General features: G+C 34.9%; 1 long non-coding RNA gene across 1 annotated transcript; it reads left to right on the top strand.

Annotated features, from left to right (window-relative positions):
• The first annotated feature begins 1,598 nt into the window (after window positions 1-1,598).
• On the top strand, window positions 1,599-5,462 carry LOC144333957 (uncharacterized). Its single transcript, XR_013403098.1, has 3 exons — window positions 1,599-1,710; window positions 4,913-5,016; window positions 5,278-5,462. It is a non-coding gene; the product is annotated as an uncharacterized LOC144333957 (long non-coding RNA).
• The last annotated feature ends 10,175 nt before the right edge of the window (window positions 5,463-15,637 follow it).

The raw sequence follows: 15,637 nt of genomic DNA, 5'->3' as shown, positions 1-15,637 counted from the left end.
TATGAAAAGACACTTCTCAAAAGAAGACATTTTATGCCGCCAACAAACATATGAATAAAAGCTCATCATCACTGGTCATTAGAGAAACGCAAATCAAAACCACAATGAGATACCATCTCATGCCAGTTAGAATGGCAATCATTAAAAAGTCAGGAAACAACAGATGCTGGAGAGGATGTGGAGAAATAGGAACACTTTTACACCGTTGGTGGGAGTGTAAATTAGTTCAACCATTGGGGAAGACAGTGTGGTGATTCCTCAAGGATCTAGAACTAGAAATACTATTTGATCCAGTGATCCCATTACTGGGTATATACCCAAAGGATTATAAATCATTCTACTGTAAAGACACATGCACACGTACGTTTATTGTGGCACTGTTCACAATAGCAAAGACTTGGAACCAACCCAAATGCCCACCAATGATAGACTGGATAGAGAAAATGTGGCACATATACACCATGGAATACCATGGAGCCATAAAAAAAGGATGAGTTCATGTCCTTTGCAGGAACACGGATGAAGCTGGAAACCATCATTCTCAGCAAACTAACACAAGAACAGAAAACCAAACACTGCATGTTCTCACTCATAAGTGGGAGTTGAACAATGAGAACACATGGACACAGGGAAGGGGATATCATATATCAGGGCTTCCTGAGGGGTGGGGAGCTAGGGGAGGGATAGCATTAGGAGATATACCTAATGTACATGACACGTTGATGGGTACAGCAAACCACCATGGCACGTGTATACCTATGTAACAAACTTGCACATTCTGCACAGGTACCCCAGAACTTCAAGCATAATAATAATAGTAAAAACAAGGTCCAAGCAGATATGGCTTAGTTCAGTGCAAAAAAAAAAAAAAAAAAGAAAAAATTGAACAATTTTCTTTGAACAGTTGAAAATTGAACAGTTGCATTATAATCAAGTATAGGCACTGTGTTAAGCTCTTTACATAGTGGTGATCACTTGATCCTATAGAAAATAACCCTGATTCCAAATTCTGCTCTTGCTTTTGTAATTACTAGTTTAAATTTATTTTGTAACCATCAGACAAGTTATTTTCACACAATAGTTATTGTGTGGTTTGATTTCTTCTTCATAGTTATTTTGTGGTTTGATTTACTTCTTTTTAAATATTCTCTCTTTTACTTATTTTTTAATGTAGATACATCTTATGATCAACATTATTTTTCTGCCTCAAGAAACTCTTTCAACATTTCTGATAATGCAGGTGTTAAATTATGTCCAACTGACAAACAAAATGGACTCCCTGTGGCTGAGTACTCAAAGTTAAAACAGAACCAGGCAACCATGGCTGGGTGAAGGTGCAGTCACATACTGTATTCTTGAAAAAAATTTTGCTACGGTTTGGATCTGTTTCCCCACTGTATCTCATGTCAAATTGCAATCCCCAGTGTTGGAGGTGGGGCTTGGTGGAAGGTGATTGGATCACAGGGGTGAGGTTCCCATGAATGTTTTAGCACCATCCCCCTTGGTACCGTCATTCTGATAGTAAGTTCTCATGAGATCCAGCTGTTTAAAAGTGTGTGGCACCTCCCCCATCTCTCTATTGTTTCTGCTCTTGCCATATAAGACGTATCTGTTCCCCCTTTGCCTTCCACCATAATTGTAAGTTTCCTGAGACCTCCTCAGAAGCCAAGCAGATGCCAGCCTCATGCTTCCTGTACAACCTACAGAACCGTAAGCCAATTAAACCTCATTTCGTTATAAATTACCCAGTCTCAGTTATTTCTTTATAGTAGTGTGAGAACAAACCAATACAATGTTGAAAAGGTATCACAGGACCTCCCTTTCTGCAATCACGCCAAACCAGCTGCTGTCATAGGTACCAAGATAGACTGCAGCTAGAAATTCCTCAACTAACCACCCACAGACCACCTGAAGAAAGCGAAGCATGTAATGTCTTCCTTAAACGCCATTCAATTCAGACCCTGCACTTGATTGCTTCCAATATTACAGTTTTTGCCTTTATAATATTTTCTAATCTTTTACCCCTGAAGTTCTCCTCAGAGTGCACTTTCATTTTGCACTTAAGGCTTTATCTGCCCAATCTGCAGACTTCTCCTACTGCCTTTGCAGATTCCATTTGTCTTTTGTTAACATGGGTCAGCTGGCAATGAAGTTCTTCAACTTTTCCTTTCTCTAAGAAGGTCTTTCTTTCTTTCACTTTTACAGGATAATTGTACTATATATCAAATTTTAGGTTAGTGGGTATTGTTTTAAATTTTGATACTTTAAATATCTTATTCCACTTTCTTCTTGCTTTCATTGTTTCTAGCGAGAAGTCTATTTTACTTCTTTTATTTATTCCTCAATAGGTCACGATGCTTCTTTCTCTGGCTTCTGTTAAGATTTTCACTTTGCCTTTGGTTTCTGTGATTTGCAAATGATATACTTACGTGCAGTTTTTAGTATTTTTTTCTGCTCAGTGCACTCTGAGTTTCCTAGCTTTGTGGCTTAGTGTCGGTCATCAATTCTGAAATGTTCTTGGCCATTATTTCACCTATTAGCTATTTTTACTTCAAGACTTCGATTATCATTTCACATATTTTGCCCTGTTCTTTCTTCTTTTTCTAGCATTCCAGTTATGTATATGTTACATCTTTTGAAATTTTCTTATAGTTCTAGGATGCCTTGCTTTTTTAGTTATTCATTTTTATAGTTTAGGAGTTCTATTGACCTATCATATGCTCACTGATTCTTTCTTCAGCTGTGTCCAGACTGCTGATAAGCCCATGAACAAAAGACATTCTGTTACAGTGTTTGTGATTTCTAGCTTTAAAAAAAAAAAAAAAAAAAATCCTCTGTGTTTGATTTACCTCTCTCTGCCTATATTACCCATCTGTTCTTGAATGTTGTCCTCTTTTTCATTAGGTTACTTATTAGTCATTTAAAATCTCCTGTCTGAGAATTCCAGCACCTGTGTCATAACAGTCTGGTTGTGATGCTTGGTCTCTTTAGACTGTGTTTTTCCTTGCCTTATGGCAATCCTGGCAATTTTTTGTTGAAAGGCAGACATAATTTATCAGATAATAAGAACTGAGGTGAACAGGTCTCTGGTGTGAGGATGTGAGTTAATCTGGCGAGGAATTGGTCTTTGTTTAATGTTTGCTGTAGCTATAGGTGTCAGAAGCTTCAAATTCCTCCAGTGTCTTTGTTTTTGTCTGTCCCCTGACTTTAGGTTTCCTGAAGTACTCCTCCTTAGAGGAAGTCTGTATCATGCTGCTATCTCAGCAAGGATGCAGTATTGGGACAGTGCAGTCCCAATGGTGTGGTGGTAAGGTGTTGGGAAGAGGAATTGTTCAATAATCTCTCATTTCAATCTCCATCTCTTAGTGAGCCTGTGACTTTCACAAGTATTTCTTCTTGTATAGCTTCTCCACCTCTAGCCCATTAGATAAGACAGGAAGGCTACAGGCAACTGGAGCAAGAATGCTCTTCCCCCACAGCTCTGGAACAAGGCTCTGGTAAGGTCTTTCCCCCGTGGAGAGCATTCCTTTGCTAGAGAGAAAGCCCTGGGCATATTTCACAAGGGTTACTTTTCTCCTCCACTGACAGAGCATCCAGGGGACCTTTCTCAAATATTCACAGTAAGAACCTGGTAGAGTTCCTGGAGGTAAAACCCACAAAAGTATGGGGTTCCCCTAAAACCACAGCTCTCGGGGTTTTCTCACTCTTACACTAATCCACACTCAGCCTCTGGCAATTCACCAAAAATCCTGTTGAAGTGTTCTTGCCAGTTTGTGACACCAATGGTTTCTGTTCCAGGGAAGCACATCTCAGCTATGACTCTAGATTCTCCTGTCCCTTCAGATGTCAAGAGGACTCTTTTTCTTGCAACCTCAGTTCACTGATGAATCCAATAAAGCACATTCATTTTTCCTTTCTAAGCTTTTATTTGTTGTTGTAAGAATGGGGGTGATTTCTCTCGAACCTTTTACATAAAAGCCTTACTGATTTTTAGCAACACACATTCATTCAAAAATTGATTAATTTGCTCAGCAAACAATTATGGAGCATCTAATATATGCCAGGCACTGTATGAAGTGTCGTAGCCATCAAGAGGAGCCAATCAGGATGTGTCTCTGCAGCCTCTTTCCACTGGTAAACCAGATGCAAATATTTTGCTGTCCTAATTATTGAAGGAGTTCCAGGATTCTCTGAAACAAAATCTATCTTTTTTCATTTCAGCTGACACACTGTCAGATGTGCAAATTCCATGTGGGGGTATTTATTTCCTCCTCCTGGTGTCAGGCTGTTGAGTGTGATTTGTACTTCCTGCTGCTTTGCTTCAGGCAAGGGAGGAGGTGACAGCTTCGAGTTGAATAATTAGACTAATTGCAGTACACACTCGAGGTTCTCAAGGAAAGCGCAAATATAGAAAATCAATTTTATAGTATTATTATCCAATTTTACAGTGTGTAATAATATATTTACGAAGCGTCAGCTTCAAAAATAGAAATAAAGACGATGAACATAAACAAAAATAAAACCAAAATAGGCTCTATGCCCAGAAATCCAGAGCAATAAACTAAGTGCAGCAGGAAAATACTGCCTAAAAGGAAGAGTTTTCAGACACACACAAAAAGTGCTTTGAAAATGCTTTCTTCCAGATTGAAAGAGGATTCAACATCATAGCTGTGATAGGAAAATACAAGTTTTCACACAAAGAGACCACAGAGAATGTGTTTATGAACTCTCTCTTAATTTAGCAGTTAGGAAAATAATAATCAGAAATGATATCATACTTGTGTGAGCTCAAAGTCTGACTTAGAACTCAAGTCTCCTGAATGTCAGTTCATGGTATCATCAACAGAGACAAGAACTTTATCTATGACTTTATGTTCCTCATTGATAAGCTTTATGCATAATTCATTGGCAGGATTTAGACAAAATAAACTAGAAGAAATTGGAGACATCAATAGAAGAAATTAACACAGATTCATGAGAGTGATAAACATGCCTCAGAAAGCTGCTGATACACAGGTACCTTGTTTTATCATTGTATTTTACTATATCTGAAGTAAAAATGAGTTTCATAAATTTTGTACAGATAGGGGTCTCCATTAAGTCAAAATTACAAAAAAAAATTCTAAGAACTGAAAGAAAACAATTTACACATCAATAAAAAAACTCTTTTCTCCCTATCACTTTTTTTTAATGGAATGATTTATAGTTTTATGTCTAGATTATTAACAGACATTGATAAATAGCTTTGACTAAATTTGTGCTTTTGCTTCACTCCAGATAGTACTGCTCTGTCAAGTTTTGAAAACATCAGAGACAGAAGCATGAAGCATGCCTGCCCAAACAACACTAACTTTTTGAATTTATATCTAACGGTATCATTGTTATAGTCTGAGATGGTTCTTTGTTTTAAACATTATTTCTCATTTGGTCGTTGAGAAGATTATGATTGTGTCTGTGCTTCTACCATGGCAATTTAAAATCCTTGCTATGGCAAAGAATCCTATTTTTCTAAAAATCATTAGGTGTACCTAAAATTGTTAGGTACGAAAATAAATGTTGGTTTTAAAATATCAATTATATGTGTTTTTCTTTTTCTGATTATGACATAAATATTTCAATAGGTTTGATCATAATAAAAAAATTAGTATCTTTTATGGGCCAAGAAGGCAAATCAAATTAAGCATGCTTGTGCGTGGTAGGAGTGGACAAAGCATGGAGAGCCAGTGGATAAGGAAGGAAAGCCAAGGGAAGCCAGCAAGACATGAGATGAGAAGCAGACAGTGGCTATGAACCCCAAGGGTGGATAGGGTAATTGATCAGTGAACCAAAGCATCAAGGGAAAGAGAAGAGAATTATAACAAGTGAACAGATGCATGCAATTTTTGTAAATGGGAGATTAATGTGATAACTAGGGGTTTCAGAAGTGGAAGGGCAGACCGGTCAGAAATTCACAGTAGTGAAAATTGATAGAAAGCTGACCAGCAGAGGGTGTATTTATCCACGTCTTCTAAAATGTAAATCACCTGGGGATCTTGAAAGAATGCATATTTATAATCTCTAAATCTGGGTTGGAGCACAAGCTGATGTGATATCCATGTCCAGGTGATGTCCATGATGCTGCTCTATGGAGTACACGTTGTGTAGCAAGGTTCTAAGACATTCATTTTATCTTAGCTCTAGCAAAATTCACTAAGATGTGAAAAAACTTCCCATGTTACTGAGCTGAGCTAGTTATCATAATTGGTTTCATAAAAAGTAAATGGTGTTAAAAGCTAAAATGCAAGCTAATTTCATTCATAGAGAATTTAAATACTTCTGTTACCTTAGAAAGAAAAATGATACAAAGAATCCTAAAAATCAAAGGTTTTTTCCCCTTTGTCATTTGGTAGTTTTTGTTTGTATAAGGGTATTTAGTTTGTTTTTATGTAGTCACCAATTATGTAGGAAAAGCAGTTTCGGTGAGCATGAGTGCTCTGGTAATGTTCTGTGGCTTGCTAGATCCAATTGGCTAGATCACAGCACACAGGATTTGTTTTCTTAGATATAAAGGGCAAGTGAATTGGCTTAAATGGTTTTATTTCATGTGGATGGCAGTGCCTTTTATAAAATCTTACACTGAAATGTGCCAGTCTTCTGACAGAGGGTATTTATTTAAATTAAATAATTTTTTGAAATAGGGTTTTCTGAAATAAAAGAAGCCCACTCACCATATTCACCAAAGGTAAGAAAGTTAATGTTTAAAAAATGTAATGTAAATTGGCCAAAAACATAATAAGAATATTCTTTCTAGGAAAATGATATTCTATTTATCATCTTTATAAATTTAGAAACTAAAGACTATGGCATTTACAAATGCTGATACACGATTCCTATATATATAACAAGCATATAAAATCAGATTATTCTGTGCCTATTGTTCATTTTTATATATTCAGTCTGCATATCACTTAACTCCCTTTTACAGAAAGCAGATTAATGTTATTTACTAAAGAATTGTTAAATTATCTTCTTCTAGTTTGCTGATCACTTAGCTCCTCCTTAAATAGGGGTATAGACCTCAAATTATAAAAGCTGCACAAGAGAGTGTAGTTTAACTATTCATATGACTTCGTGCAAGTCACTCAACCTCTGGGACTTTTTCTTTAAGGATAAAATGTAGCAGCGTTACAAAGTGGGAAAGAGGCCGGGCGCGGTGGCTCAAGCTTGTAATCCCAGCACTTTGGGAGGCCGAGACGGGCGGATCACGAGGTCAGGAGATCCAGACCATCCTGGCTAACACGGTGAAACCCCATCTCTACTAAAAAATACAAAAAACTAGCCGGGCGCGGTGGCGGGCGCCTGTAGTCCCAACTACTCGGGAGGCTGAGGCAGGAGAATGGCGTGAACCCGGGAGGCGGAGCTTGCAGTGAGCTGAGATCCGGCCACTGCACTCCAGCCTGGGCGGCAGAGCGAGACTCCGTCTCAAAAAAAAAAAAAAAAAAAAAAAAAAACCAAGTGGGAAAGAAGTTCAAGTCAGAATATCATAGGCATTTTGGCTTCCTAATGATATTAAAATGTCAATTAAAATGTTATAAATAAAAATTATCACTTGAAAAGCATAAGCATAAGCTAATGTATCTCAAAAAAATTGTCTAAAATGGCCTAAACAGTTGCATAAGATACTAATTTTAGTGACAAAATTAGGGGTAGAATTATGTAACTATTTTTTAATTACATAGTCAATGTTGACTGTTTATGAGCTATTGAATGATTACCATGGAATGCCAAGATAATTACTCAAGGCCTGATTCCATCTCAAAATGTCTCCGCGGCTGTAGAGGCGGCTGAGGCCTGTGGATTTTCCTCTGGATTGCCAGCTGCACAGACTTTCCACCAATTAGGAAGCCATAAGCCTGATTCTGCTCATACTCTGCCACCTAGAATCCCATACAGTATTTGGTGCATAAGGGCACTTAAACAGTTTCATGTCAAATCTTGGCTTCACGGAAGGAGACTGACAATATAATTCTTGATACTCCTAGAAGAGAGTTATTTGGCACTCTCTCATTTGCCCCTGAAGTACCCTCTCTTCTCAGTGTTATGCTTCTGTTTCACTGACTAATACCCAACCATCTGTGCAAATGTTTGTGTTCCATGGTGCCTTAGCCCTCTCTCTCTCAAGACTGTCTTTCCAAAGTGTAATTGTTCTGGGTTACTCTGTCCCGAAAATTCTGTCACTCATTAAAATTTATCTTCCACATAGAAATGATCAGATTAATTCAATCTTACCAGTTAAATAACAAAATTGCACAATGTTCAAGTAAAGAAAAAGGTAGAGGAGGATGTATTACATTTCATCACTTTCCAAAAGTCCACTGAGGTATAGGGCTGGTGAATACCACATGAGTTAATCGAAAGTAATAATAAATAAATAAACATTTTAAAAGACCAATGAAAATTTGGTCAGAAATAAAGTATTGATGGTGTTGCTCTCACTTTGATAAACTAAATAACCTAGAAACTCTGTAAAACACCTAGAAATATGGAAGTTATACATTTACAATTATAGCTCATTTTTCAAGATAGCAGGATAAATTTATACAGTAAAAAACAACAATCTGTAAAAGCAAATAAACTTGTGAGTCTGTCTGGGTGGTGATGGCACTGTTAGGGACATTGCCTAAAAAAAAAAAAGTTTTCTTTGAGAATTTGTACTCAAGGGCTTTCCCTCTTCAGGCTTTGAACTCCAAATGTATACAAAATGGTCCAGGGATGCCCATCAAGAAAAACAGCCTAAAGGTTACTCTTGAGTCGGTAAAACTCTTGAGATATATTAAAGAAGCAAAAAAAAAAAAAAATTATCTAAAGGGCTGAATCTTCAACACTGGCCACAGATGACTGTAGGTCAAGCTACGATTATGAATCACAGGGGAAAACAGGCCAGTGTTGAATGATAGGCAGCAGAAAGACGTCAAGAGAATATGATGCTTATGCCTTTCAAATGATCAGCTAGAAAAATATTACAACAAATGCTTTACAGTATTAAAATGTGATTGTCTTAATAGCAACACTTAAAAAATAATAAACCAAGCAGATTTGCAAAATAATAAAATAAAACGTTATAAATGCATAGAAAAGAGCATCATCAAAATTTAATATAGGGACTACTCAGTGGATTAAATAGCACTCAAAAGAAAATTAGGTAAATCAATATAATAAATCTCAAAGAGTACCAAAAAGTAATATGATATATTAAAAAAGAGTAAAATCTCCATTGTTACATTTATGTTTGCAGTTATTAAAATATAATACCTTTCCCACAATATCTATATGTAATACATTTTGCAGATCAAATATACAATATGTGCAAGTATGATTATTCCAAGTTTATAAGTTTCAAAGTTGAGCACTGTATCAACCTAATTTGTTAAATTGAGAAATTTAAGGAGAAACATCACTTAATAAATGTCAAAACATTTACTAAAATTTGATTGCCTGCCCATAATAACAAGAATAAAAAGAAATTTCAAAAATGAGATATATTTTTCTAGAAACCAAAACCAAATATACATTAATTTTGAAACACTATAAAATTTCTTGTTAAATTCAAAAGCAAGGCAGAAAGTAAAGTCGTTGTCATTCAGTATTTGAATGTAATACAAAAAGAAAGCAAAATAAATACAAATGTTGGACAAACAGATAAAATGCTATTAATTTAAATAAGGTTGATTTCAAGAGGTTCAGCAAAATGTTATAAGAACAATAATATTAGCAGGGCTTCTCTTTCATTCTCTTTCATTTTTGGTTAATATTATTAAGAAGTGCTGGGAGTTAAAAATGCTAAAGAATATGAAGTACACAAGAAGTATAAATATGTGGGAATTAGTTATTATGAAAAGAAAGTCAATTTGAGGATGCTCTTTCAATGCAATGTCCTTTGTCTTACTCTAAAGTTGCTGTAATTACAATAAGTGACATAAGCAACAATAATGAAAAATACATATATATAAAAATTAAATTTTGTGTCCAGAAGCAGACTCTCAAATCAGAACATTAAAACATAATAAAGCTACAAATCAATATAAAGAATGTTTTAAAAATAAATAACAATGCAATGATTTTCTAACCATGTAGAATAAAATATAAGCAGATTTCCTCTCTTTCCATTATAAAAAATGAGTGATATACTAAAGTCTAACTGTATTTTATAAAATCAAGAAAGTCCTAAAGGAAATGACATTTTAAAATAATAATCTATAGTACAGTGAAGTCTCCCCAATAAAGGAAAAACAAAACAAAACCAAAAAAAAAAAAAAAAAACAAAGCAAGCAAAACACACAGAAGCTAGACAAAGAGGAAAAAAGATGTTTTGACCATGTAGAAAGTTATTATTTTTTCCTATATCAAGACACGCCGCAGGGTTTAAGTCAAATGAGAATGTGATAATATTTGCAAATCAAGAGAAGAGGTTAATAAAATATTTTCTGTAAGTTAATGACACCAATAAATGTCCTTCAAAATAAATGAAAGCAAAAACACTACACAACTTAAAAATAGCAGATCCTAATAACCACATAAGATGCATCTAATCTTTCTCATTCTCATGAAACTATTCATTTTAAGATAATTATTTTTAACGTTAAGATATTAATTTTAAGATATTTGATTGGCAAGTTACATACCTGTCTAGCTTTTAGCAAATACATATTATCTACGCTACCCATCACATAGGTAATCTTTAAAATTTTGAAAGTTACTATAATAATCTTTTTGTTTTCTTTAACTCAACATTTCCCAAAGGTGTTCTGCCATTTAATCCATCCTGTCTGAATATTATATTAACTTTCTAAGAAACATCTAATTTTAAAAAGCAGAATGGCTATAGAATTTTAAATTTTATACAACATAAATCTTCATTTTTATAAATATAAATTTAGAATTACCAGAAAGGAAAGGCAATACAAACTATTTATTGATACAATTTGGAATTCCTTTCCCTTGCCCTTCTATTAGGAAATGCATGCAAATGTGCATTAGTCCATTACGCAAAATTTTGACAATTCCAATGCTATTGCATATTGCATCAAGTAAAAAACAAAACACAGCATCAATAAAATAAAAACAAAATTAGAATCAACTACACTAGCAAGCGATAGCTTCTGCTTTTCTTTTTACCCCATTACCTCTTTCATGCCCTATTTTATTTAGCTTTCAGATAGTATTTGTAGGTTAGTTCACACACTGCACACATTAATTAATTAAATATGCATTGTGATCTTGTTCTTCTGAGCTTTTCAAGGGAGTTGACTCTCACAGTATTCAAGACATTTTTCTAGTAGAAATTTTGCATTGTCGGTAGACAAACGTAATTTACCAAGTGTTTGCATTAGACTCAATTACATGCATATGATGTAACAAAATCCTATTATAGAAGATAACCACAGTTAAAGTAATTTTAAAAGAATGTCAGATATCCTTCCTCCTGCCAAGTAAGTATTCTTTTCTTTTTAAATTACAGCTAACCTAAAGTTATATCAGATTTAAGACTGTGCAAAATCAACTGTTAGAATCAATCTATTCTCCACTGGCAAAATTATTTGCCTTAATTCAAAATGACATGCTATTTCTTCGAACACTGCACTCAATTTTTAGCACATTTCCCAATAGATCTTTTCTGCACTATCTTATTGGTACCTGACAATTCTAGAATATGTTGCTGAACTTGACCTCTGTATTCATTTACAGATTGCAACATTTAGAAATCCCTCTTGATATAAATCAGATATTTGGAACATGACCAGACAAATGGTATTCATTAGTGGTAGAGTCAGTATTTTTAGGTCATCATAAAAGTCCTTGGACCCAATAAATTAACTGCCCCTTAACTTCCTGTCACCCATCCCCCCAACAAAATGTGTTTTTGTCATGCAGATATTGTGCTTCAGCAGGGGTTGCCTCTGCCATAAAAAGATCATTGCCTCACACCCATAGTAACTCTGGTTGTTCCTTTATTTGCTGGAACTAGAGATATTATTATAAGATATCTGGGCAGGCAGAATGCTAATTGATCCCTAGGAGGCGGGCATAGGAGAGCAGGTCTCACTCTTTGACTGACTTGTTTACCTAGTTCCTTAAGGACTAGACCATAAATTCCTAAATTTACCTGGTTCCTTAACTAGACCATAAATTCGTAAGGGTAAAGATCATATTCCATTCACCTCTGTACTAAATCAGCAGTATGCCTGACTTAGTCTGTGAATTGATGAATGAAATAATTTCTCTTTAGTATGATCTGAACTATTGCAGTACCTTGGAAATAAAGACAATGGTTAAGGAAGAAACAATGGTAATTTGTTGTCTGCTAAAATCAATGTTAATGACTGCTTATTAAAAGTGAACAGACTCCTTAGTCCCATTTGGGCTTTACTGAGGTAAATGATGCTGTTATTATAATATGTATATTATATTTCTGGATGTCTATGAATAGGAAAGGATCTATGGCTATAGCTAAATGAAGCAATGTAAACTAACAAAAGAAAAGAGAAAAGGAAGGGAGGAAGGGAGGAAGGAAGAAAGGAAGGGGAGAGAGAGAGAGAAAAGGAAGAAGAGAGAGAAGGAAGGAAGGAAAGAAGGAAGGAAGGAAGGAAGGAAGGAAGGAAAGAAGGAAGGAAGGAAGGAAGGAAAGAAGGAAGGAAGGAAGGAAGGAAGGAAGGAAGGAAGGAAGGAAGGAAAGAAGGAAGGAAGGAAGGAAGGAAGGAAGGAAGGAAGGAAGGAAGGAAGGAAGGAAAAAGAGAAAGAAAGAGAGAGAGAGAGAAGACAGAAAGACACAAAGACAGACAGAAAGAAAGAGAGAGAGAGAGACAGAGAAAGAAAGAAAGAAAAAGAAAAAGAGAGAGAAAGAAAGAAAGAAAGAAAGAAAGAAAGAAAGAGAGAGAGAGAACAAGAGAAAAGAAAGAAGAGACAGAGGAGGAGAGTCCATGAAGTCCCAAATGCTCACCTAGAGCATTAAGGTAAAGAGAAAGACAATAGGTGAGCATTTGGGGCTTCAAGGACTCTCTAAAATTATATATATAAAATATTTTTACTCTGGAAAGCATGCCCATAGTTCTTTATTATCCTTGCAATGGAATCTGTGACTGCTCCCAAACAATTTAGAATCATTTTTACCTTATTGTCTGTACTATCACTGTTATGTGCTCCCAAAGTACCCACTTTTTTTCCTCTTTAAAAATCACCACCTGACCAAATTCTAGGCTCTAATCCAATCTTGCGTCTATGAAAATTTATCCACAGCTGTATTAATAATCTCTGAACACCTAAAGCACTTGATATTTACCCATAAGATCTTACATTGTTCATAAATTTTTGTGTAGACATCTCTCCAATTAGGTATCAGTGTTTGTGTTTATTTTTTTTTTAACTCTTTCAAAGTTATATAGTATTTTTTACTGTTATAGCACACTATTAATTTATACTAATTATTAGGTATATAGAAACTAGCACTTAAAAACTGACTATAAAAACTGACTGGGTTCATAGAAGAAAGAGTTGTATAATCTATAAAGAAAATATCTGAGAACATATATTTACAAATATTTATGGGAGAACAAAACAGCCAAAAAATACAAGCATATTTGAACTAGAAGAGCTTGAGGATTTCACTATTTCATTCAAGGTTTAGAAACAGAGTAAAAAGTGAACATATTCTTACTTTCATAATTTTAGCAAGACTTTTCGGTTCAAACATTTTTAATAATTAAACAGTGTTTCCTTGGAACATTTCCATTATAACCCACTGAAAACGTGTGCTTCATATTAGCTGGAGGTAAACCCTCATAGTGAACTGTGAAAACCACAAGTTACATATGTATAGCGTGTAGGCGGCCAGGGGAAGAGAAAACATAATGGTATGTAAATGAAAATAATAAATATCTTATAAATCAAAACTCTCAATTTATTATGGCTTTAGGCTAATCCTTTACTTTATGGTCTTGTTTTAGTAAGAAGGCAGGTGGGCAGGCAGGAAGGAAAGAATGAAGGAAGGAGAGAAGGAACCAAGGAACCAAGTAATGAAGGAAGTCTGTGTACAATATAGACTTTGTTGTAGGTATAAAACAATGTGCTTATCATAATTTCTGCTTACTTTTAAAAATAAATGTTCATTTATCGATTAGTCAAGAGCTCTTGCATACAAAATCCATAGGTGAAAACTGAACAAATGGTACATCAGTTTCCTACAGTTGACACAGCCCACAGAAGTGGAAATGTAATTAATTAGATGTCCTTCACAGTTTTGCACCCAAAGTGATTCTGTAAACTATTTTCATGTTGATTGTCTGCATTGATGGACTTAACTGAGTATCTCACCACTTTCTCACCAAAGTGGAAAATGAATTTACACAACCAATGTAGTTAAGGCTGCATGAAGAAGTAATCGTTTGCCAAAAATTAATATCTGGTGTGTATTTATTTAAGGAATGTGACCATCAAATCCTGTAATACATGTCTCAGGGTCATTAAGTATCACAGAATGAATATAAAAAGCCCTTAAATTTCTATTTCATGAAGCACATGTGAAAAGTATTTGAATTTTTATTTCAAAACTGTCACAAACATAGAGAAAGTTTCCATGAAAAGTACAAAGAATATTTTTTCTCAACCATTTGAGCATAAGTTGCTAACACGATGTTCCACCATCCTTAAATACCTAAGGATGTATTTTCTGTAAGCATGGACATCCTTTTATATACCCAACGAAATGAGAAAATTAATGTTGATACATTATCACCATCTACTCAGCGGCCACTATTCAATCGTTCTAATAATGTTCTTTAAGGAAAAAACAACCAACCCAAGATCATGTATAGCATTTAGTTGCCAGGTATTTTTAGTCTTCTTCAATCTTTCCATGACTTTCATTACTTTACTAGTTTTGAAAATTACAGGAAAATTCTTTGGTAGAATGCTCCTCAACTTGGCTTTATTCTATCTTTATGAAGAGATTCCAAAACTGATATATTGAAATTGTATCCATTTAGCAGACAATTTCATTTTCTTCTATTATTGATAAAGTTAATTCGGTTCACTTGGGTCAGGTAGGATCTGTACATTTCTCCACTGTGAAGTTATTCCTTTCTTCCACCTTTTTAATAATAAGTAACTTAAAAGACTACTCTGTAACAGTTTGAAAATGTCTTATTCTTTGTCTTTTTGAAAATGTATTTATTGATTTATTTATGTCAGTATGGAGTCACAGATTACTATTATACTCAATGAGTTACAATCTGTTGTTATCATTATTTATTTTGATGCTCAAATCATTTAAGATTTGGCTGCCAGTAGTTTCTTTAAGTTAGATCCTGTATCCTTTAGATATGTTGCCATCATTGTTTAGGTATTTCCTTGCTTTCTAGCACAAAAAGATGCTCCTGGCTCATCTTATACTTTCTTTGTCCCAGACCCTCAAATAAGCATTTCTCCCTAAAGCTGTGGTTCTTTTGAGAATGACATTTGGAATCTAAGGTCTGGGTGCTAGGTATGCTGATGCTCCTAGGCCCAGAAGACAAAGCTAGCAAACATAGAGGCATGTGTGTGTGTATATACACACATTATTATACACATGCATTTAGACATGTATCTGTGTGCATATATTTACACA

This window comes from Macaca mulatta, chromosome 13 (genome assembly GCF_049350105.2).
Source record: "Macaca mulatta isolate MMU2019108-1 chromosome 13, T2T-MMU8v2.0, whole genome shotgun sequence".
In the NCBI taxonomy this organism is placed as follows: domain Eukaryota; kingdom Metazoa; phylum Chordata; class Mammalia; order Primates; family Cercopithecidae; genus Macaca; species Macaca mulatta.
This window is presented reverse-complemented; position numbering and strand designations above follow the sequence as displayed.